This window comes from Bubalus bubalis, chromosome 14, assembly GCF_019923935.1.
Source record: "Bubalus bubalis isolate 160015118507 breed Murrah chromosome 14, NDDB_SH_1, whole genome shotgun sequence".
Classification (NCBI taxonomy): domain Eukaryota; kingdom Metazoa; phylum Chordata; class Mammalia; order Artiodactyla; family Bovidae; genus Bubalus; species Bubalus bubalis.
The window spans coordinates 60521720-60543785 of record NC_059170.1 but is presented as its reverse complement, the minus strand read 5'-3'; the positions used below and the strand labels follow the sequence as shown (position 1 = coordinate 60543785).

Below are 22066 nucleotides of genomic sequence, written 5' to 3'. Positions count from 1 at the left end.
ATAGAAACATCAGTGAATCTAAGCTTAAAGGAAAAGAATAGCCAGTTATAAACCATAATGATGATTATTCTACAACCCTTCTTCAATTTTCAGAATCAAAAAAAAAATAAACTTCAGATTTTCTAAATTTCTTTCACATGTCAATTTTTTTTTTTTTTTAAACAAACACAAAACCTGGCAAGTTACTGTTTTAGTTCTTACGGGCTTCCCTGGTGGCTCAGAGGTTAAAGCGTCTGCCTGGAATTCAGGAGACCCAGGTTCGATCCCTGGGTCAGGAAGATCCCCTGAAGAAGGAAATGGCAACCCACTCCAGTACTCTTGCCTGGAGAATCCCATGGAGGGAGGAGCCTGGTAGTCGCAAAGCCATGGGGTCGCAAAGAGTTGGACACGACTGAGCAACTTCACTCACTATGACGAAGAAAACAGAACCAAGCAGAGTAAAAAACAAACAAAATCAAAGAAACCAATAAAATCAAGAAGATGGAAGAAAAAAAAGTCTAACCTTTCCAAAGAAGATTCAGTCTGAAGTATTTTTCTCAGTTTCATCCTCAGTTATGTCAAAGTTTAGAATAATACAGATTTTTTTTGAAGTAACCGTTTGATTTCTGGTTTTCATACCAAGATGTGTTTTATGGAAAAAAGATAATAAAACAAAAAATAATTCTTAATTAAAAAATTTTTACAGTTACATTTGAAACTTTACAAGGAGTAAAGCTGAAACTTCCCACTCTGGAATCTCACCCCAGAGGGGTACCACTCTCACCTTTCTGGCTTTCTTCCGTGTCTCCTGCATTGGCTGTTGGATTCTTTACCAGTAGCACCACCCGGGAAGCCCCTAGTTTACTCTGCTATTCCTTGATTTTTGTTTGCTGTTCTTCATACTGCCTTTTGATGCCTTCCTATAGAAAATGAACTGCTCACCTATCCACCTCCACCAAACAAACGATATGATTACGGGTGGCCTTGGCCTGCCACAGCTCGAAGCCGGGCTTCAGGGCTGCGGCAGTGAGAGCACCAAATCCTAGCCACTAGATCAGCAGTCAGTGACAAGGTCCAGGCTTTGCAGAAAAGAATTCCCACAAAGACGGAAGGTAGTGACTTGAAATATTTATTAGGAGGAAAAGTATAGTATGTGTGGTCAGACATAGGCACAGACTCAGAGAGTCCCTGAATTGCACCCTCGTGGCAGTGTGAATTACTTTTATGAGGCATTTCTTCCAGTTTTCCTTTGGCCAATCATTTTGATTTCTTGGTTCAGAGTCCGTACTTGGTAGACCTCAGGGTCCTCCCATGTGTGTGCACACATCTCTTAGCTAAGATGGATCCTACTGAAGAGGCCTGTGAGTAGAGCATCCCTTAGCATCTCTTCCCTTTGACTTCCAAGGAGCCTTTCTGTGCACGTATAGTCAGGGAAGTCTCCTGATTTTGAGAATGAGAAATATGTGGTCTGGCCAGGGCCCAGCCTTCTCTCATAATTGTCCAGCCGATCCATAGGGAATAACCTCCTATCGATTTACCCTGGGGAGAGGGGTGCCCATCTCCCTCCTGCCTCAAAACCATCTTCCCTCCTCTCAATGTAGTTACAGCATAATCAATTAACCTTCTATGACTCATTATTAGGATCTTAAATCTACATATCAAAGCCACACAAGGTTCTATCATACAGCTTTTCCCAGATAATTTCCTTTGCTTTGTTTGCCTCTGAATCATCTATACACTCTTCTGAGCAAACAGCCAGTCTTTGGGGAGAGGTGGCTGACCTGCTCCGGAAGTCCAAGTAGAGCCTCTCAAGGAAGTCTGTGAATGTTGGTGCCACTTTGGGACCCCTGTCTGAGAGACTCCTACTTCCTGCAAATTCCTGGGGCTTTCTGGGGTTCTGCAGACAGAAGCTGGCTCTCTGCCAGCAGTCTAGGGTTTCTACCTTACTCATACTGCTGAATCAGGTATCACTCCCCAACTTGTTCAGTCTTTGTTGACATCTTTTGTCTGTTGTCATTTCCTCCCATTCTCTTAGTTCTTGTGTGTTTGTTCTTTTTTAATCCTTCAATATCCTTGAGTATGGTTTACAGAGGGAACACAAATAAATGCATTTACCCAAACCACCATGATTAACAAGAAGGATTTATGCTCATTATTTGTAAAGCATGAGTTTCTATTTTTTTTTAAACATAACTACACCCATTTCTCTTTTGTCCACTTCAAGTTGTCTGCAGGTAAGTTTGATTAACTACTTGGATGGATTTTTTTTTTAAGTGGAGACAATATTCAGTTCCAAGTAAACTGTAAAGTAGATGAAATTCATGGTCAATGTTTTTGCCATTCTTTTGCCATTTTCCCCACTTGATGGCACCCTTCTTCAAGATCCATCATCTTCATGTTACTCTCCCTCTCTCTGTCTCTCTTACTCAAAAAGAAATTAGATCTTAGGGGCAGGAGAGAAACACATGAACTTATTCATACTAGGGTGTAAATGATTGATATTAAAAAGTGCTTCTTAGAATTTTAATACAATGAAAAATTCTACATTGATGTTAAGGTAAACTGGAATTTCAAAAGATGTAGTTTGGAAACTCTCTCTGGGAACAGGAATGTGTTGGGAGAAGAGTGGAGTTGAGCTAAAAATGAGAGAAGGGGAAGAGAAAAGGAAGTAAGAGGGATTGACGAAGAAGAAAAGATTGGTGATAATGTCCAATTTCAACAAATAATTTAACATCTTTTTTCCTAGGTATGCAAATTTGGAAGAAACCAGAATATATATATTAAGAAAACAAAGTTCTCTATACTGGAAAGACTATTAACAACAGACATGGCATTATGAAGATAACAATGTCACAAAAATCCTATTATGTCTTATAACAAAATTATAAAAGTGTCCCAAATTCTACGTATACACCAACCTAGTTAATGTGAATAAATGACTTGCCTTTTCTGGTTAATAACACCAGGAGCTAGAACAGCGTTCAGGTTTCAGATCAGAGAAATAAATTTCTATGCACAACTGCAGTGCAAATGTAAAGGAACAGAAGCCAGTGTTTACCAGAAAGATAGTACTGTTTTTAACATGATAGCAGGAAACTCTACAGAATACTAGAATTAAACCTTTTAAGATTCATTATCTCTAAGGTAAGGAAGGGGCCAGTATAAGCACAGAAACTGAAGTAGGACCCTCTTGCTTTAAAAAAAAGTTTTTAAATAAAGAAAAGAAACAACAAAAACTATTTTGTGAATCAACTTAACTATGCATCTTAAAGGACGTTTGGATTTTTTAAGGCTTTTTTTTTTTTTATGTGAACCAACTTTTTAAAGTATTGATTTGTTACAATATCATTTCTGTTTTGTGTGTGTGTGTGTGTGTGTATGTTTAGCTGCAAGGCATGTGGGATCTTGGCTCCTCCACCAGGGATTGAACTCACCTCCACTCCCCCTCCAACTCCCCACATTGGAAGGCAAAGTCTTAACTACTGGACTGCCAGGGAAGTCCCATGTTTGGATTTACCTGGAGAGAAATTTTAATCTTCTCATCTGTAAAATGAAGCGATGGTCCTACATCTGTGGTTACCAATGCAAGTGTGTGAAGCTTGCATTAAATTCCCACCACTCCACAGGATAGTGAGAAAAGGAGCTTCATGAAGCCAACTCTGCCCAATTTAAATGACTGTCCTTTATTCTGTGTTCCATCTTGTGTGAAATAGTGATGACAACAGATGGTTATTTATCTCTTCCTCCTCCTTCTCCCTTTCCTGTTCTTACTTCATCTTTGGATTGTTCTTATTAACAAAATTTAAAAGTTGATAAATATCAATTGGTCACCAACAAAAAAAAAATGGAGAAAAAAATGGAAAACACCTATGTTCAATTATATATATCTAAAGCCTCTTCTAATTTTGATGCAAGGGCTTCCCTGGTGACTCAGATGGTAAAGAATCTGTCTGCAAGGTGGGCGACCTGGGTTTGATCCCTGGGTCAAGAAGATCTCCTGGAGAAGGGAATGGCTACCCACTCCAGTATTCTTGCCTGGAGAATTTCATGGACAGAGGAGGCTGGCGGGCCACAGTCCATGGGGTTGCAAAGAATCGGACACCAAGTGACTAACATTTTCACTTTAATTCAAAATAGTCCTCTCGTTTTTCTTGCACCAGCAGGTCTCAACATAGTTCTTTTAAACCTTGGTCTTTTTCTTACACTGATAAACATCTACATTGGCCTGTGTTTAAGTTATGAAAAATGAAGCAAGTTATTTAACATATAACAAATACTCAGTTGGAGGTTGACTATTGTAGTTCTAGGCTCTATCTATGCGCCTGGTGATGGCAGATTACATCTTGAAGACAAAATTATATACTAAGCACACTGTCTTAACTTCACTGTATGTTACAAATTAATGTCAATAGTATTAAAAGGGTTCTAAGGTTCTAAGGTGCTTTTCGGAGAAGGCAATGGCAACCCACTCCAGTACTCTTGCCTGGAAAATCCCATGGATGGAGGGGCCTGGTGGGCTGCAGTCCATGGGGTCGCTAGGAGTCAGACACGACTGAGCGACTTCACTTTCACTTTTCACTTTCATGCATTGGAGAAGGAAATGGCAACCCACTCCAGTGTTCTTGCCTGGAGAATCCCAGGGACGGGGATCCTGGTGGGCTGCCGTCTATGGGGTCGCACAGAGTCGGATACGACTGAAGCGACTTAGCAGCAGCAAGGTGCTTTTATTCATTCTGTAAATCATCAACCGTCCATATCAAAGAATAAGAATAATAATTACGTGAAATCACTTCAATGTGTAAGTTTTTCAAACAACATTGCTCACCTTGATTTTGTTCATATTTTAAGATTATGTATCATTCTCCCTCTCTCTGTCTTGCACGGATATTACAGCAGGTTCTCTCTGGCTGAGTACATCAAGTTATCCATTAGGAACTGGCAAATCCAGTACCAGTACCTAACTAGAACACATGTTTTATAATTTTTTATCATAAAGATGAGTTCTGAGAGATTTAAGCTCCTGCCGTAGCTCTGTATTTCACTTTGGGACTCACTGTCCTGGTCTATAAGTGGGAAGAACATCTCATTAGGATCTCAGGACACTCTTGTGAGATAGATAACAGTCAGGAAAGTCCTCTGGAAAATACAAAGCACTATAAAAATATTATAAGATATGTTCAAATTTAATAAACATTTACTAATGTGGAACTTCCAGACCTACTCTTATTTACTTACAGCATAAAAGTCATATACCACAAATTACTAAAAATTTCCATTCATTCATACACCCACTAGCTTTTCTATTTTCTCCCAGTGGCCTTTATACAAAAAGTCTTTGCCTTCTCAGAACTTCCAGTGAGAGGTCCTTCTTTAGGTGGTCCAGTGGTTAAGATCCTGCACTTCCTATGTAGAGGGTATGGGTTGCATCCTGGGTTGGGGAAGATCCCACATGCTGTATGGTGTGACCAAATTTTTTTTTTAAGTCTTTGCCTTCTAAAAATGACTCCATGAAGCAATCTCATTATGGTGGATAATTAAGAGCTCTGTTACCTTATGGAAGCCACCTAAATTTCTTCTTGAACTTTTCTATGGAATTAATTTTCCTATACTTGTTCAGTTTACAGGAAGAAGTCAAGGTCCATAAAACCAAATGAACAGCAGACAGTGGTTAATTTGCTGTTGTTAATTGGTTTGAAGGAATCTTAGCAGCTACAAATCTATTAGTAGGTAGATATAGAGACTTCCGCCAATGGTTTTCCCAATATTTCAAATATAAAAACTCTGAATGTCAAAATACCACCAGAACTGAAAAATGAAAAATGACCAAAAAACTAGAAAATTAGTAACACTTTTAATTCATCTGTACATTCCTAATCATTACAGCATCTGTATACATTTGAGAATTAGCAGAAAGATGATAGTTGGTAAGTATGGAGATTAAGGGGCCTCAGTAATTTCTGACCCACAAGTAGTCAACCACTGACCTACAGTTTACCCTGACTATGTTCTTCTGTCTTCCAGTAGGTGGCTCAGTGGTAAAGAATCCACCTGCAATGCAGGAGACGCAAGACATGGGTTTAATCCCTGGGTCAGGAAGATACCCTGATCCCTAGAAGTATTCTTGCCAGAGGAACCTGGCGGGCTATGTCCATGGGGTCTCAAAGAGTTGGACAAGACTGAAGTGAATGAGCACAGTAGAGAATAATGAACTTTTCACTTAAAAAAAAAAATGAGAGGAAATAAGAGAAAGTCAGACATGGCTGTGACAAGTTTCTGGCTTATTGGTTCTCTTGTTAAATCCGGGAATTGATAAATTTTTTAATCCAAATTATATTCAGTTAGAAAATATATTTTTGCAAGTTACTGAATCTTTTAAACATTCTAATTGTAAAGCATTTACTATCTGTGACAGTGATTCTCAACAATATCAGATTTTTAATTAATTAATTAAATTTGCTGTGCCAGGTCTGAGTTGCAGCATGTGAGATTTAGTTCCCTGATCAGGGATTGAATCCAGGCCCCCTGCATTGGCAGTATGGAGTCTTAGTCACTGGACCCATCAGGGAAATTCCCCAATAGTATCAGATTTAACAACCCTTTTTATAAGGAATATTCCTAATGTCCCCTTTCATAGCCTACTTTGTTTATTTATGACACCAGAACGAATAAGCCCAAACAGCAATTTATTACTTTCATGATTCTGTGGGTTCACATGGCAGTTCTTCTGTTTGGTGTGATGTTAAGTGAGGCTCAGGACAGCTAAGATGTCAAAATCGTCTCACCCACACAACTGGAGTTGGTGCTGGCTGGAAGCTCAGCTGGGCAGATCAGCACAAACCATACCTCTCTTCCAGGTGAGTCCCTCTGCGTGACTGCTCAGGCGTCTTCACAGCATGGCAGCCGGGTTCCAACAATCGGGGTACTTGAGACCTCCCTGGGGTCCAGTGGTTAGTACTGCACATGTCCACTGCAGGGGGTGCAGGCTGGATCCCCATTTGGGGAAGTATGATGCTGCATGCCACACGGCGCAGTCAAAACAGAAAGAAAATCTGCTACCTTACTGGATCTTTAGTGTAGTCATACCTGAGCATTTATATATTGAATACACATTTTATGAATTATTTTCTTCTATTCCTCTGTTAAATTACAGTTGGGGTGCTGCTTTCATTTTTTAAAACATTGGGCCTCAGATTCTATTATGTAAGAATTTCATTTCACGATATGTGATAGATTATGCTTTTAGAGACGGCTACAACAATCTCTTCCACCTCACAGGTTCTTTGACAATATAACCTCGCCACTCCAACACCAACAGATGAGGCTCTTTTGCCTTTCCTTGAATTCGGGCAGAATCCAGTGATCTGTTTTGACCAATAGAATCCAGCAAAAAGATGCTGTGTAACTTTGGGGGTCTTAAGTTGTGCCATGGCTTAAGAGATTTGCAGTTTCTATCTTTGCTCCAAGGAACAAAAGATGTCCTTGCCTTTGCAGTAACTGTACGACTGACTCCATTAATACCTTATTCAACTAGCTGTGTACATCAGAGCCAGGACTAGGGTGAAGGGAGAGGGGTACTCACCTCGGGCACAAAATTTACAAGTCTCCTTAAATTTAAACTCAGTAATCAAGATCAACAATATTTTGACACAATCTTTTAAAACATCCAATTAGTGCAAAAAAAAAAAAAAACTTATGATGAAGAAAGTAACAAAGTTTTAAAGATAAGATATACAGAGTAAGTTTTCCAGTAATTCTGACACAATATCTTTATGTCATTTAATGACATTATGTCCATAACAACTTTTCCTAAATTATGAGTCTTTATGTGTAGCTTCTGATAGAACTTTTCAGTATTACTTTATAGTGAAGGGCTGCTGATTTATACCAGTATTAATGTACTATTAACATATTTGTAGTAGGAGATGGCTCAGGGTGTCTTTTCCTTTTTTTTTTCTATTGAAACAGAGTTGACATACAACATTGTGTTAGTTTCAGGTGTACTACATACTGATTTTGGAGAAGGCAATGGCACCCCACTCCAGTACTCTTGCCTGCAAAATCCCATGGATGGAGGAGCCTGGTAGGCTGCAGTCCATGGGGTCGCTAAGAGTCGGATACGACTGAGCAACTTCACTTTCACTTTTCACTTTCATGCATTGGAGAAAGAAACGGCAACCTACTCCAGTGTTCTTGCCTGGAGAATCCCAGGGACGGGGGAGCCTGGTGGGCTGCCGTCTGTGGGGTCGCACAGAGTCGGACACGACTGAGCGACTGAACTGACTGAACTGACATACTGATTTGACATTTGCACACATTAGGAAACAATCATCATGAGAAGTCCAGTAACCATCTATCCTCAAACTAAGTTATTATAGTATCATTGACCATATTTCTTAATTCAGTGCATGTTTTTTAAACTCCAGCAGCAGGGCTCCCCTGCTGGCTCAGTGGTGAAGAATCTGCCTGCCAATCCAGGAGACATGGGTTTGATCCCTGGTCTGGGAAGAACCCATGTGTTGCAGGACGATTAAGCCCATGTACCACAACTACTGAAGGCTCCATGCCCTAGAGCCTGTGCGCCACAAGAGAAGCCACCGCAATGAGAAGCTTGTGCACCGCAACTAGAGAGTAACCCCCATTCACAGCAACGAGAGAAAAGCCCATGCACCAATGAAGACCCAGCACAACCAAAAATAAATAATAATTTTTTTAATAAAAGGGGAGGGGTTCCCAGTGGACCCATCTAATTAAAAGAAGAAGAAGAAGAAAAAAAAAAAAAAACTCTAGCAAGACTCAAGAGTATTTTTCATTGTGCAGAACAGAGTTTAGTTTGGGGTAACACCAAACAAACTGCCCCCTCTCTAAGGGCCAGTGGCACCCCACATATCAAATCATTCTATCAACCCTGAATGCACCTCATTTCCAAACTCTCTGGCAGTGCAGGGGCTGCCCTGAGTGAGAACCACTGGAGATGATCATCAGAGTAAGAGTGAATCATGATTATGATTATGAGTGAATCATACTCTGATGATCAGGCTATATGTAAGCAGATACATACAGGCTGTATGTAAGCGTCTTTTGAAAACTGTCTTGGATACACATTTAAGGTTGATGTGAACTTTAATTAAGTCACACATAAAGGCTCTCTAGGGTTTTTAAAAATTAAAGAGCTTTTAGATATGATAGTGCACGTCCTGCTTTAAAGACTAGATAACGATAAAAGGTTAAAGCTGAAGCAACCACACACGAATCACAATATTCCATTTAAAGCCCTCCCTTGGAAGAGCTATAACAACTGTACTGTTATTCATCTCTTTCTTTCATCTGGCCACAATTAAGGTAATTAAGGGTTATGAAGTTTTACTTAGTTGTGTCTTTCACGAGTTTGTTCCAAATTCAGGCTTTTTGATTTGAGTGGAATGTCGTGCATCTGAACCAATTGTTTCCTCTGCACTAATTCACAATGATATAGGCATACCTTGTTTTATTGTGCTTCACCTTACTTTCACAGATTTTATTGCACTGTTTACAGAGTGAGGCTTCTGGCAACCCTGCATTGAGCAAGTCCATTGGTGTCATTTTTCCAGGAGCATTTGCTCACTTTCTATCTCTGCATCACATTATGGTAACTCTCACAATAATTCGAACTTTTTCATTACTATTGTATGTTATGGTTATCCATGACCAGTGATCTGTGATGTTACCATTATACATTTTTTTAGCATTTTTCAGCAATAAAGTATTTTAAAATTAAGGTGTGTACATTTAGGCATAATGCTACTGCACACTTAATAGTGTGCTACCACACACTTGAAAGTGTAAACATAACACTTATATGCAATGCAAAAACCAAAAATTCATGTGGAATACTTTACTGCAGTAATCTAGAACCAAATCCATGATATCTCTGACATATACCTGTAATCAACTTTTTATTCCCATTTGTTCAGAAAAAAAAATTTATAAGAAGAAATGTCCAAAACTCCCGTACATGAAAACAAGCTCCTAAAACTTACAGATTTTGCTATGATTACCAACTCTGAAAGCACATATAAATTCTAAGATGCTTTTATTTTGTTCTGTTTAGGAAATGGCAAAAATCTAATTAAGTCAGATTAACTGAAAACAATTTCAGGTGCACCCCTAAGATTTTCTCCCTCCACCTTAATGGTGGGCTACTTAATGCCACTTAAAGGTACATGCTTTTGAACACATCACTTCTTAACTCCGTGTCCCAAACATTTAATTATGCATTTAATTTAACTAAGGGCTTCCCTGATAGCTCAGTTGGTAAAGAATCTGCCTGAAATGTGGGAGACCTGGGTTCGATCCCTGGGTTGGGAAGATCCCCTGGAGAAGGGAAAGGCTACCCACTCCAGTATTCTGGCCTGGTTGCAAAGAGTCGACCAAGCGACTTTCACTTTCACTTTAATTTAACTAACAGTTATAATCATAATATTCTAGTCACTTCTAATTGCGTATAGGTGTCTTAGATTATTAAAACAAAAAGACTTTACTAAAAACATCCCAGAATTCTTGGTTATTTGGATAATTAAGAATCAGGGGTGGTGTTCCCAGGGCCATCAACTATAATGTTCTGCAGACTCGACAATTCCTTTGAGCTCTATAGGGTTTTGTTTTCCAAAAACTTGTTTCAGTTCCAACAAAGGCAGTTAACTAAGAAATAACTTGAACCATCTATTTTTTCTGTTGTCCTACAACACCTTACATTAGAATTCAAAGACATTAAAGAATAAGGCAGATTGCCTTCTGAGATTCCTAAAACGTGTAGTTTTCAGATGGCCTATAAAAATCTGATCCCTTATCTTATAAAATGCTGTAATAGTAGAAGATATATGCCAAATAAACTGTCCTTTTTTCTTTCCTTTGTTTTTTAACTAGAAGTCTCCAGTGAGGTTTTTTAACCTAATTATTGATTTATGATCTCAAGACTCTTTCATTAGGAAGTTTTCTTCCCATTTTGGTAATCTATTTTTGGCACAAGAATCTAGGCCAAATACAAAGTTTCTTGAATAATTTCTGGAATGAAAACTGTTGAATGTGCTCTATAAATATACCCTGAGTTTAGAGCATTAAAATGGTATTAAAAACTCAGTCTCAATACAAAGTATGCTATTATACACTCCAATAAAAAAAATGTCTTTAAGGCAAATTTAATGGGACTGTTGGCTACATCCTACAGTAATGCAAAATTTTGTTCCATTTGAAGCATGAAATTCGGTGAGTATCAAATTCATCTTTCTGAGTCCTCTATGAATATAACTTTGGTGTTTATCATCCATCACTAACATTTATTAATTACAATCCTTTCTCTCAAGAAGTTTAAGATATGGGAAAAAGTATACAAGATGATGTAAAGCCATTGCTATTTGCATACAGTGTGAACGTTTATATAGAAATTCCAAAATGGAAAACCAGACGAGTATTTAAAAATATTTTCTAAGTTTGGTAAATGGCTTATTACTACAGGCATTGCTAAGTTGCTTCAGTCTTGTCCAACTCTTTGAGATCCTATGGACCATAGTCCACCAGACTCCTGTGTCCATGGGATTCTCCAGGCAAGAATACTAGAGTGGGTTGCCATGCTCTCCTCCAGGGGATCTTCCCAACCCAGGGATCGAACCTGAGTCTCCTGTGTCTCCTGCATTGGAAGGCAGGTTCTTTACCACTAGCACCACCTGTGAAGCCCACTAAGGGCATTAATAACATATTAAAATACATAATAATGTGTCCTCATTATTCTCCCTAAAGAATGGCTCCAAAACTGCACAAGCTGCAGCCCCCTACAAAACCTAGATCCACCCCAGCAAGGAAATAAACAAGACATAATTTCCACATGAGCTCGATACTTGGCTAAGATATTTCAAAACACTGTAACCAGAGAGATAGGCAAGATTCCTGGATGACAAAACCCAATCCTATTAAAATGTCAAGTCTCTCAAAATCAAATTGAGCATTTAATGTAAGAGCAGTGCATATTCCAATAGTATTTAGAAAGCATAACAAGACTTTGGGAAAATCCAGGAAACATCTGGAAAAAAATAAGAATCATCAAGAAATTTTTGAAAAAGATAATTCATTAAATGAGATGAAGAAGGGAAAAATGATTGTTTTTCCAAATACAAAACATAAACTTGCAACAATTTAAACCATGTGGCACTACTGTAAAAATGTATATACTGAACAAAATGAATATTAGTATGTCTAAAAAATAATAAATCATAAAGAATATTGGAGTGGGTTTTCATTCCCTTCTCCAGAGGATCTTCCCAGCCCAAGGGTTGCCCTGCAGGCAGATTCTTTACCAACTGAGCCACCAAGGAAGCTCCACCCCAAAAAAAATTCATCAGGAGAGGGAAGACGTGTTAGGAAAATGGAGATCTCATACCATTTTCTCAGATAAACTAAATAGATGAAGTCATGAAATTTTTTATAGATCAAATTATAGAAAAATTATAATAAACCTTGATATTTATCAAACTTTACAGAAGAACATTTTTTAAAGCTTAGAAATGAAATAAGTTAGTTACAAAATAAGGTATTGACAGAACCAACAATACAAAAATTGAAACTATCTGCAAATTCACACAAAACATTACAAATGAAAGACAAGCAATCTATGGAGATAAAATAGTTTCTGCAAGTATGCAAGATTAATATTGGCTGTACATAAAAATCTCATACAAATCTAAAAGAAAAATACCAACATCCCAAAAGATAAATATGCAAAAATCATGCACAAACAGTCTGGGAGTTCCTCAAAAGTTCAAATACAGTGTGATCATATGACCCAGCAATTGCATGCCTAGGTATATGCCCAAGAGGAGTGAGAATACATGTCCACACAAAAACCTGTACATTATAGCACACAGAACTCTGCTCAAGGTTGTGTGGCAGCCTGGATGTGAGGGGAGTTTGGGGAAAATGAATACATGTGTATGTATGGCTGAGTCCCCTTGCTGTTCACCTGAAACCATCACAACATTGTTAATCAGCTGTATTCCAATGTAAAATAAAAAGCTTAAAAAAACTTATAATGTTCAAGGAGGCACTACTCATGATAATCAAAATCTAGAAATAACCCCAATAACCATCAACTGATAAGTGGAAATAAAATGAGTAAAATCTTTATATGACAAAATATTATTGGACAATAAAAAAAGAATGAAGTACTGGTATCTGCTACAACATGGCTGAAGTTTGAAAACTTAAGCTAAGAGAAAGAAGTCAGCCACAGAAGCCCTGAAATACCATATCATATGAAATGTTTGTATGATTCTCTTGAATCCAGAGCAAGTAGACATAGGGAGACAGAGAGTACAGATGAGTGGTTGCCCAGGTCTAGGGTGGGTTTTGAGGAAGATGAGAAATGACTGCCAGTGGGTACCAGATTCCTTGTTTGAGTCATGAAAATGCTCCCAAATTACCCATGGCAATGACTGCACAGCTCTGTGAACATATTAAAAATTACTGAACTGTACACTATAACTGGGTGAATTGTACGTATGTGAATTGTATCAATATAGTTGTTGCTTAGTTGCTAAGTCATGTCCAACTCTTTGTAACACCATGGACTGTAGCACACCAGGCTTCTCTGTCCTCCACTATCTCCCAGAGTTTGCTCAAATTCATATCCATTAAATCAGTGATACTACCTAACCACCTCATCCTCTGCCACCTTCTTCTTTTGCCTTCAATATTTCCCAGCATCAAAGTCTTTCCAATATATAGTACATTTATTCAACATACTATATATAGTATATTTAATCACTACACTACATATTATAGCAATGTATAATATTATAAATAGCTTTATTATAGCACGCACAGTCATATCACAGAAGAGAGAGCAAGTGCACAAACATGAGGAAATTATCAACATTCCCAGTAGCCAAAGACATAAAAACCAGAGCAACAAGGAAACACTGTTCTTACCAATCAAAACAATAGGGGGGTAGTTTTTAAATGATAATTCTCACTGCTGCCAGAAGGATGGCAAAACAGATATGCTCACATATTGTCAGTGAGGGTGCAAAGTGGCCCGGCCCTTGCTAAAGGCAGTTTACCAACATATATCAAGAACTTCAAATATATAACACTCTGCCTCAGCAGTGTTGTTCATAAAAATATTACCTGTGAAATTCATTCTAAATATGAGGGAGGAGTCATTATATACAAAGATTCACATTTCATTATCATGTATGACAGTGAAGAAAGGAAACGTTATAAATGTTCGGCAGTATTGAAATAGTTACATGTGCTGTGGAATACATGCTAAATGTCACTAAAAATGTATTACATACTTGTCTGGGTAAATTACTTTTACATGATATTTACATGTAAAATTACAAGACACGAAGGAAAAGTGACAGCACAAAAATGGATGCACAATATGATTACAACTAAGCCTAACACGTTTCCCTTTTGTTTGTATTCTCAAATTACCTTTAATAAGCCACATTTAAAAATTTTAAGAAATACCTAAGAGAAAAGATAAAACAGTAGCAATAACTACAATGCAAGTCACTACATGATACGGGGCTTATGGATGCTATAATGAGCACCAGATAGTCAGAGAGGAGTTTCAAACTCAAAGTTTCAATGTTTCATCTGCAAGTGACTTTAAGTTTCAAGGCTTCTCTTCCCCAAAAAAAGTCATTCCATGAACTCTTACTTATGTTAATAGACCCCTCGGCTCTGGCATCTACAAACAAAAAGCAATACATTCATGATAATGTATACCTCAATCCATTTTGTGAGACATGACGTATTTTCCCTTTAGTCCCAACTCTGCTTCTACAACTGTATTTACAATAAACATTCACTCAAATTATTTTCAATCTAGATTTGTCTGTTTCTAAAGAAAAGATAGTACAATATATAACCTGCTTTAAATTGCTACAAATAGAATCAAATATGACAACAACTTTAAGGAAAAACTACTCACAATAAAAATGGAATACATTTGATTCTTCAAAAAAAAAAATATCCTGGTGGCAACATCCTGGCTGGGGCCTCCCAGATGGCTCAGTGGTGAAGAATCTGCCTGCCAATGCAGGAGATGCAGGTTCAATCCCTGGGTCGGGAGGATCCCATGGAGGAAGAAATGGCAACCCACTCCAGTATTCTTGCCTGGGAAATCCCATGGACAGAGGAGCCTGGCGGGCTACAGTCCCCACGGGGTCGCAAAGAGTTGGACATGTCTGAGCAGGTAAGTTCATGTTATTTAATTTCAGAAATTTCTTTGAAACAAATTCTGGAGCTGGATCACCCACTCTCACTGGCCAGCTGGCACTGAAGACCCATCCCTGGTGTAGAATGGGGCACAGACAGTCTCTGTCATGAGGAGGTAGTACAGTTATTAAAATGTGCATGGCATGAACAGGGGTAGCATACTGGTGAAAGGGAATGCACCAGTCATCGCAGTATCTCAGGACTTTGAGAAATGAAAAAGCAGTAGTTAGAAGACTTGCTGAGAACTATGGATGTACCAGAGAAAGTCAATGAAAGACTGGGGTTAAATAATCACCAATTAGAAAAGAATGTGAAATCAGACAGCCTCTTTGGCACCATTTAAGGAGACTCTCATCTCCTATGAGTGGAGAGCAGGAAAGGCTGAGGGTCAAGTCCAAGACTCAATTACTGCAGGAGGAGCCGAGCTTCAGAAGAGGCTGAATGCTCAGGCTTGGCCCATCTGCTGCTTAAGAACAGAGCCTATTGGAAAGGAGTTGACCCTACAGCGTGTGATGGGGACATGCTACTTCCCCCATTCTCCCCAGCCTCTGGGCCTGCAGAAGTAGCCCACCCTACCCCATGAAGGCCACACCTCCCTCCTTGTTTCAAGATGATGCAAAGTCTTCTGTCTTGCAAGAATAAACACATTTCCCTCAGACCTACCCCCACCTCCCTTCTGGCCATCAGACAAATAAGTAGGGTTAAGTCTACTTAACCTGTGTAACCCCGCCTGCTAAGAGAAGAGATTATGCCCCCCAAAGGAGCCACAGGACCAAGCTAACATGTACCAGCAAAAACCAAGAGTGTGTGTGTATCTAAGCATTTATTTATTTGGTTGTGCCGGGTCTTAGTTGGAGCATGCAAGATCTTTAGCCGCATGCAGCATGTGAACTCTTAGTTGTGGCATGTGGGATCTACAGTTCCCCTACCTGGGATCAAACCTGGGCCCCTCCCTCCCCCACCGGCCTCCCTGCATTGACAGCTCGGAGTCAGTCACTGGACCACCAGAAAAGTCCCAAGAGTGTGTTTGAATCAAAGGGTATTGGATCAAAGTGAGTGGAAGACAAAGCTGGATAAAGGAAAGCTGATCAATATGGACAACCCTATGACACAGGATTTAACCCTAAATAAGTATCCTGGAAGATGATGCCAACACATGCTGGGACTCTGAGAAGCTTGTAGGAAACGTGGCTACATTTGATGAAGAGGGAATCCCAGAACTGCCACAGTGGACAGGAAAAAAGAAGTTCAAAAGGTTCAGAGGAATGTTCTAGAGTGGATTACTATGTCAGCTTAGCAAACTCACTCACCAACACTGTTCTGTGGGAGAGTCCAGGGGATGCTCCTGAATAAATAAACACCAGGGTGAGAGGCACCAGCGTCACTGTCAAGGTCAGTGTGGCTGTCATCTGTGGGCTGGGCTGACACTGGGGGTGCTCCTACAGACCTGGGCTCCCTGATAGCAACTGGGATAGTACAGCGTTTAACAGAGGGCAGGGTGTGGGCAATTCTTGTAATCACTAGCAAGGTTAGATTGAAGGAGTGGGGAAGAGTGGAGTCTGACCTGTTGAGATATGGAGATGCATCACAGAACATGGCATCCTTAGGAACAAGATGGATAAGCAGCCAATAGGCACAGTCCCCAAATTATGCAATCAAGAGACGTCAAGGACTGAGAACAATCACCCCAATAAAAGATAACCACAATCTGCCTAGATTCTGGATCTGAGCCATCCCTCAAGCTGGGAACCCACTGATTAAAGCTTGGCTGCGTCCTGGGAGGAAGAATCCTACCACATATGGTATTTATGATGAAGATTCTCCCAGTCTTTACCCCAAACGGACACATAACTGTTCACTCCAGTACATAGTGGGAAAAGGAATTCCCAGACATTCCAAGAGCAAAGGGTCTGAATTAACACTGATGCCCAAGTGGGCACTTTCACAATTCAGGTAACAAATGGAGTCCTGGTCTCAGAGACCATGCAGCAGTGCTGAAGGCATAGATGCATAATTGATATAGATATACTTGGTAGTTGGCAGAAAGCCCCACACTGTTTCCTTGGTCTGTGGGGCATGAGCTACCTACCCTAGTGGGACTGGTCAGATGGGAAGCTTTGAAAGTGCATCCTTATGCCCCCAACCATCTGGAAAATAAAAACCATATCATGTCACAAGGAGAAGAGCAGAGACTCCTGCCACTTCAAGCTCTAAAGGATGCAGAGGAAGTCTTCATCATATTTTCACTGGCTTTATCTTTCCAAAAATCAGATGGATCCTGGAGGATGATAGTGGACTGCCACAAGTTTTATCAAGTGGTGGCCCTGATTGTACCTGCAATTAACAAGGTCCAGGGTATATGCACAGTGGCTATCCCACCAGGAAGGAAGGCCAGAAGCAGTCTGCATTCATGTGGGACAGACACAAGTTATATTTCCAGTCTAGTTCCACGGTCATGTTAATTCTTTCACCCCATTCATTGTATGGTCTGAGCAGCCTGGACTGCCTAGACACTCTGCAGGATCGTGAGGTGGTCCATCCTAATGATGACATCATGACAGGCAAAGCAGATAAGCAAGAAGGCAAAGTACATCAGAGGCCTTGGTACGATACACGCTGTCCAGAAATGGATCCCATATGCAGAGGCCACCATATTGGTGAAGTTACAAGGAATCTTATGGTTGGGAGACCCCTTTGGAAAGTAACTGGCAGACTACTGCATCTCACACTTCCCATCACTAAGAAAATGGCCAATGCCTGCTAGGGCTCGTCAGGTTCCACATGGACTGTCACTACTTCAACCCATTTATCAGGTGACATGAAGGGCTGAGTGGAGCCCAGAGCAGGAAGGGGTACTGCTGTAAGTCTGGACTGTAATGCAAGCAGCCTTGCCAGTAGGGCCATACAACTCAACATATCCCATGGTCTCAGATGTGTCTCTGGTGGAAAAAGGTGCCTTGTGGAGTTAATGGCCATCCCACAAATGAGAATCATAATATAGACCCTTAGAGTTCTGGAACAAGGCCATACCATCTGTAGCCAATAGTTACACACTATCCAAAACCCATCCTCGAACACACTCCAGGGTTGAGGTACAGTGCACCTGACCACAATGTCATTGAGTAAACATGAGACCAGAACCACCGTCTTGAGCTGGGCTCTGTCAGACCCACAATGTTATAAAGTCAAGCAGCTCCACAGTCATCCACAATGAGATGGACATGATCCTTCAGGATCAGGGTCAAAGGAGATGTGGGAGCAGTGGGCCTAAAACCCTACCTCACCCACCAGTATTGCCCCAGTCCCTCTCCTTCAGCCAACATCTATGGCCAAACTGGCAGGGGCAGGGATGTCTCTTATGAAGAGGTGACAATGGAGGAAAAGAGCTGAATAAAGTCACAAAGGATCAGGTCAGTGCATGGGTGCAAGCCAAAGATTGACACCAATTATCCTGCTGGACAGCAGTGACCCAATTATCCTACTGAGCAGCAGTGAGGACAAAGCTGATCAAGGGGCAGAGTTTCAGGCGGTCCCTCCAGACAGAGAGAAAGGAAGCCCAGGGGAAGAATACAGACAGTGCTTGACTAGTTAGGTGAAAGATTGGAAGATTGGTGTAGTGGCATGTCCTCAAAAAAGACCCCAACAATCCCACGGTTCCCTATACATGTCTCCGTTCTCATGAACAACTGGAGTTTGGGGATCTAGGCATAGCCTACAACTCCTCTCATCAGTAAGATGCAGGGAAAGTGACTCATTGAGACTTCCATGCTCATCGGGCAACAAGAAAGCCTAGCATCTTTCACTCTCCCTTTTGGAGCCCTGGACTGCCATTTAAAGAAAACCATGCTGGGGAATTCCTTGATTGTCCAGTAGCCTCTGAGCTTTCACTGCCAAGGGCCTGGTTTCATTTCCTGGTCTGGGAACTAAGACTTCTGCAAGGTGTGGGGCACAGCCAAAAAAAAAAAAAGAAAATTAGGCCGCCCTGATGGAAAGAGGCCCTGAAGAGAAGCCCTGAAGGGTAAGATGTCTTTTGGAGAGAGAGACCAGGTGGAGAAGCCAAGCGCCAGGCATCTGGTCCCAGTCCCAATCTGAGTACAACCCCATGAGACCTGACGTCAATCAAGGCATTGCTCAGCTAAGTCCATGGAGTCAAGAGAGATAATAAAAGGGCTGTTTTAAACCACTGAGTTTTATAGTGGTTTATTACATAACTACAGATAACTAAAACAGGACTTGGTACCTGAAAATGGTGTCTGCCTTGACAAAAATCCAAAACGTGTGGCATTTGTGTTGGGACCAGGATGGAGCTCCTTCAAGAGATCAAAGTGAAGACTTGAAAGACAGCAATGAAATTGCTCTTGGAGACCGAAGGAAAGGTGACCTGAGTATTACGATGTCATAACAGCACGTTGTGCAAACACACGTATGACACACCCAGTGGTGAAACTCTCACCTGCACTTTGGGAAAGAGAAAAGGGACCTAAGGAACACATGAGTCTGGCTGAGGATATTTACAGGCAGACTGTTGAAAGACCATTTTTGCTTTATTTTGTTTTTGCTTTTAGCTGCCTATGAAAAGTGAAGTAAAAAAAAAAAATTTTTTTTTAAAGGAAGTATACAGTTTTTGAGCAGACTTAAAGGAAATATAAAGCAACCAAGATTACTGGATTTGAAAGCAATTTACAAGGTAAGAAATGGACTCAGAGGGAAAGGGAAAAAAAATAAAATCCAGGACACACAAAGAAAAACATACCTCAGTGTCAAGTTCAGATTAAGGGTGGGACCGTGAGACACTTTGTTGAAACCTCAGGAAGATTTTAAGTGATGTGTCATAAAGTCCTTTCAGCCGAACAAAGAGCCTTCTAAGAATCCTCTTGGGTGTGCCTCATATGGCCTCTCTCCCAGACAACAGGGCTTCTAAGAATCCCAAGGACGTAGTCCCAGAGGAACTTCACAGGCCCGTTTCAGAAAAATACGTAGCTGTGGCTTTCACCCAGTGGAGTTGTCTGTGATCTGATATAAACAAAGTGCATGATGTTTTAAATGAACTGTATCCACTTGGACTGAAAGGAAGTCATTTTATGATGAAAAGAGATCTCAAGACCCTCAAACTTCTGCAGACAGTAAGCAGGCTAAGAAAGCTGCTTACCTTCAGAGAGAGGCTATTTATTATGGAAAAGGAAGGATGACTCAGGGCAGAGCCAAGACTCTTGGGAACTAATCCTAGAGATCAGGACTGGCCCACAGTGAAGGACCGGGAACATGTGCCCTGCGCGATTTCAGAAGCTCATAAATCATGACTGCGGTGTGCCTACTGTTTCCCCATCCCACTCCCATGGCTATTCCAGTTTTCCTATACTTGTCTTATCATCACTAAGCAAGTAACTTCTCTAATTTATAGTTCTTTAGAGCAAGAAGAACCATACTAAGGAGCCACATCCAAAGAAACACAACTGAGAAGATTCATCAATGTCCATGCCTGACTTAGATGATAAAATCCTGGGTTCAAGTTGATGCCATTATGGGATGAGACTGGTGGTCCTGGGAAAAGGGACGAGCTGTGTTTTGTGTAAGGGAGGAGTGTGAATTGTGTGCAGAGGGTGAACTGTGGCAGCCATTCTCCAGGGACAACCCTGAGTAATTCTGCCCTTGCCTGCGTGCACCTACTGCTACTCCCACCTGAGACAAAGCTTATGCCCCATTGATCTAGGTTGGAGCCCATGACTGCATTGATTAACAGCATGCAAGGAGGCGATATTCTGGGACTTTGGAAGGCAGGCACCAAGAAGGTCAAGCAGCTTCCAGTTCTTTGCAATTTGACACTGAAGACAACATGTAGGAAGTTCTGGCTATGTTGCTGAATGGAGTGGCCACATGGAGGAGCAATGAGGCACCTGGATATCCAGCCCAGCCTCATCTGACTGCAACTGAGTGAAAAATCCCACACAGCACAAGTAGAGGAGACCCCCCAAATGAGCCCAGCCAAACCACAAAGTCATGAACTATAATTAAATTGTAATAACTAAGTTTAGGGGTAGTTTGTTATGCAGCAACAGATAACAAAACAATTGGGGTTAGGAGGCCTGGGGAAGGGGCTTCCCTGGTGGTCCAGTGGTTAAGAATCCACCTTGCATTGTAGGGGACACCAGTGTGATCCCTGGTCTGGGAAGATCCCACAACTAAGCCCATGTGCCACAACGAATGAAGCCTGCACACCCAAGAACCCGTGCTACACAACGAGAAGTAAGTGCAATGAGAAGCACGCACACCGAAACTAAAGAGGCCCCCACTCTCCGAAACTAGAGAAAGCCTATTAGAAAATAAAGCCATGTCACTGGGAATACAAATAGAAAATACAGTGTACTAGAAGGATTTTTTTTTTAAAGGAGGCCTGGGGAAGAGGGATGTGGATGAGCCAATGGACATAAAATGTGGAGTTCTTTACATTGTGTGTTAATTCCCACAAGGAAGCCAGTTCCCATCAGCCAGCATCTGTGATCCACCGTCCCACAGTGAGTCGGTGAGCTCATGAATGGAACAGCCATGGTGCTAGGGATGAGCCCAACAGCATGGACTGCCATTCACCAAGTCTGAGCCAGTTGCTGCCACTGCTGAAAAGTTCATTCTGCCAATAACAGAGACTAACACCATGCAGTCCTCAACATGGTAACCAGTTAAGGACACCAACTGCTCATGTGATGGCAAATTGATTACACTGGACCCCTTCCACCCTGACAGGGGCAGTGACTCCTGACTCTGATACATGCTACAGGTACAGGCAGTTCTCTTTTGACACCCACACAACCTAAGCTACACCACTATCTAAGAGGTG

General features: G+C 40.8%; 1 non-coding gene across 1 annotated transcript; it reads left to right on the top strand.

Moving 5' to 3' along the window:
• The first annotated feature begins 206 nt into the window (after positions 1-206).
• On the top strand, positions 207-279 carry TRNAS-GGA. Its single transcript has one exon. It is a non-coding gene; the product is annotated as a tRNA-Ser (tRNA).
• Positions 280-22066: the final 21787 nt, after the last annotated feature.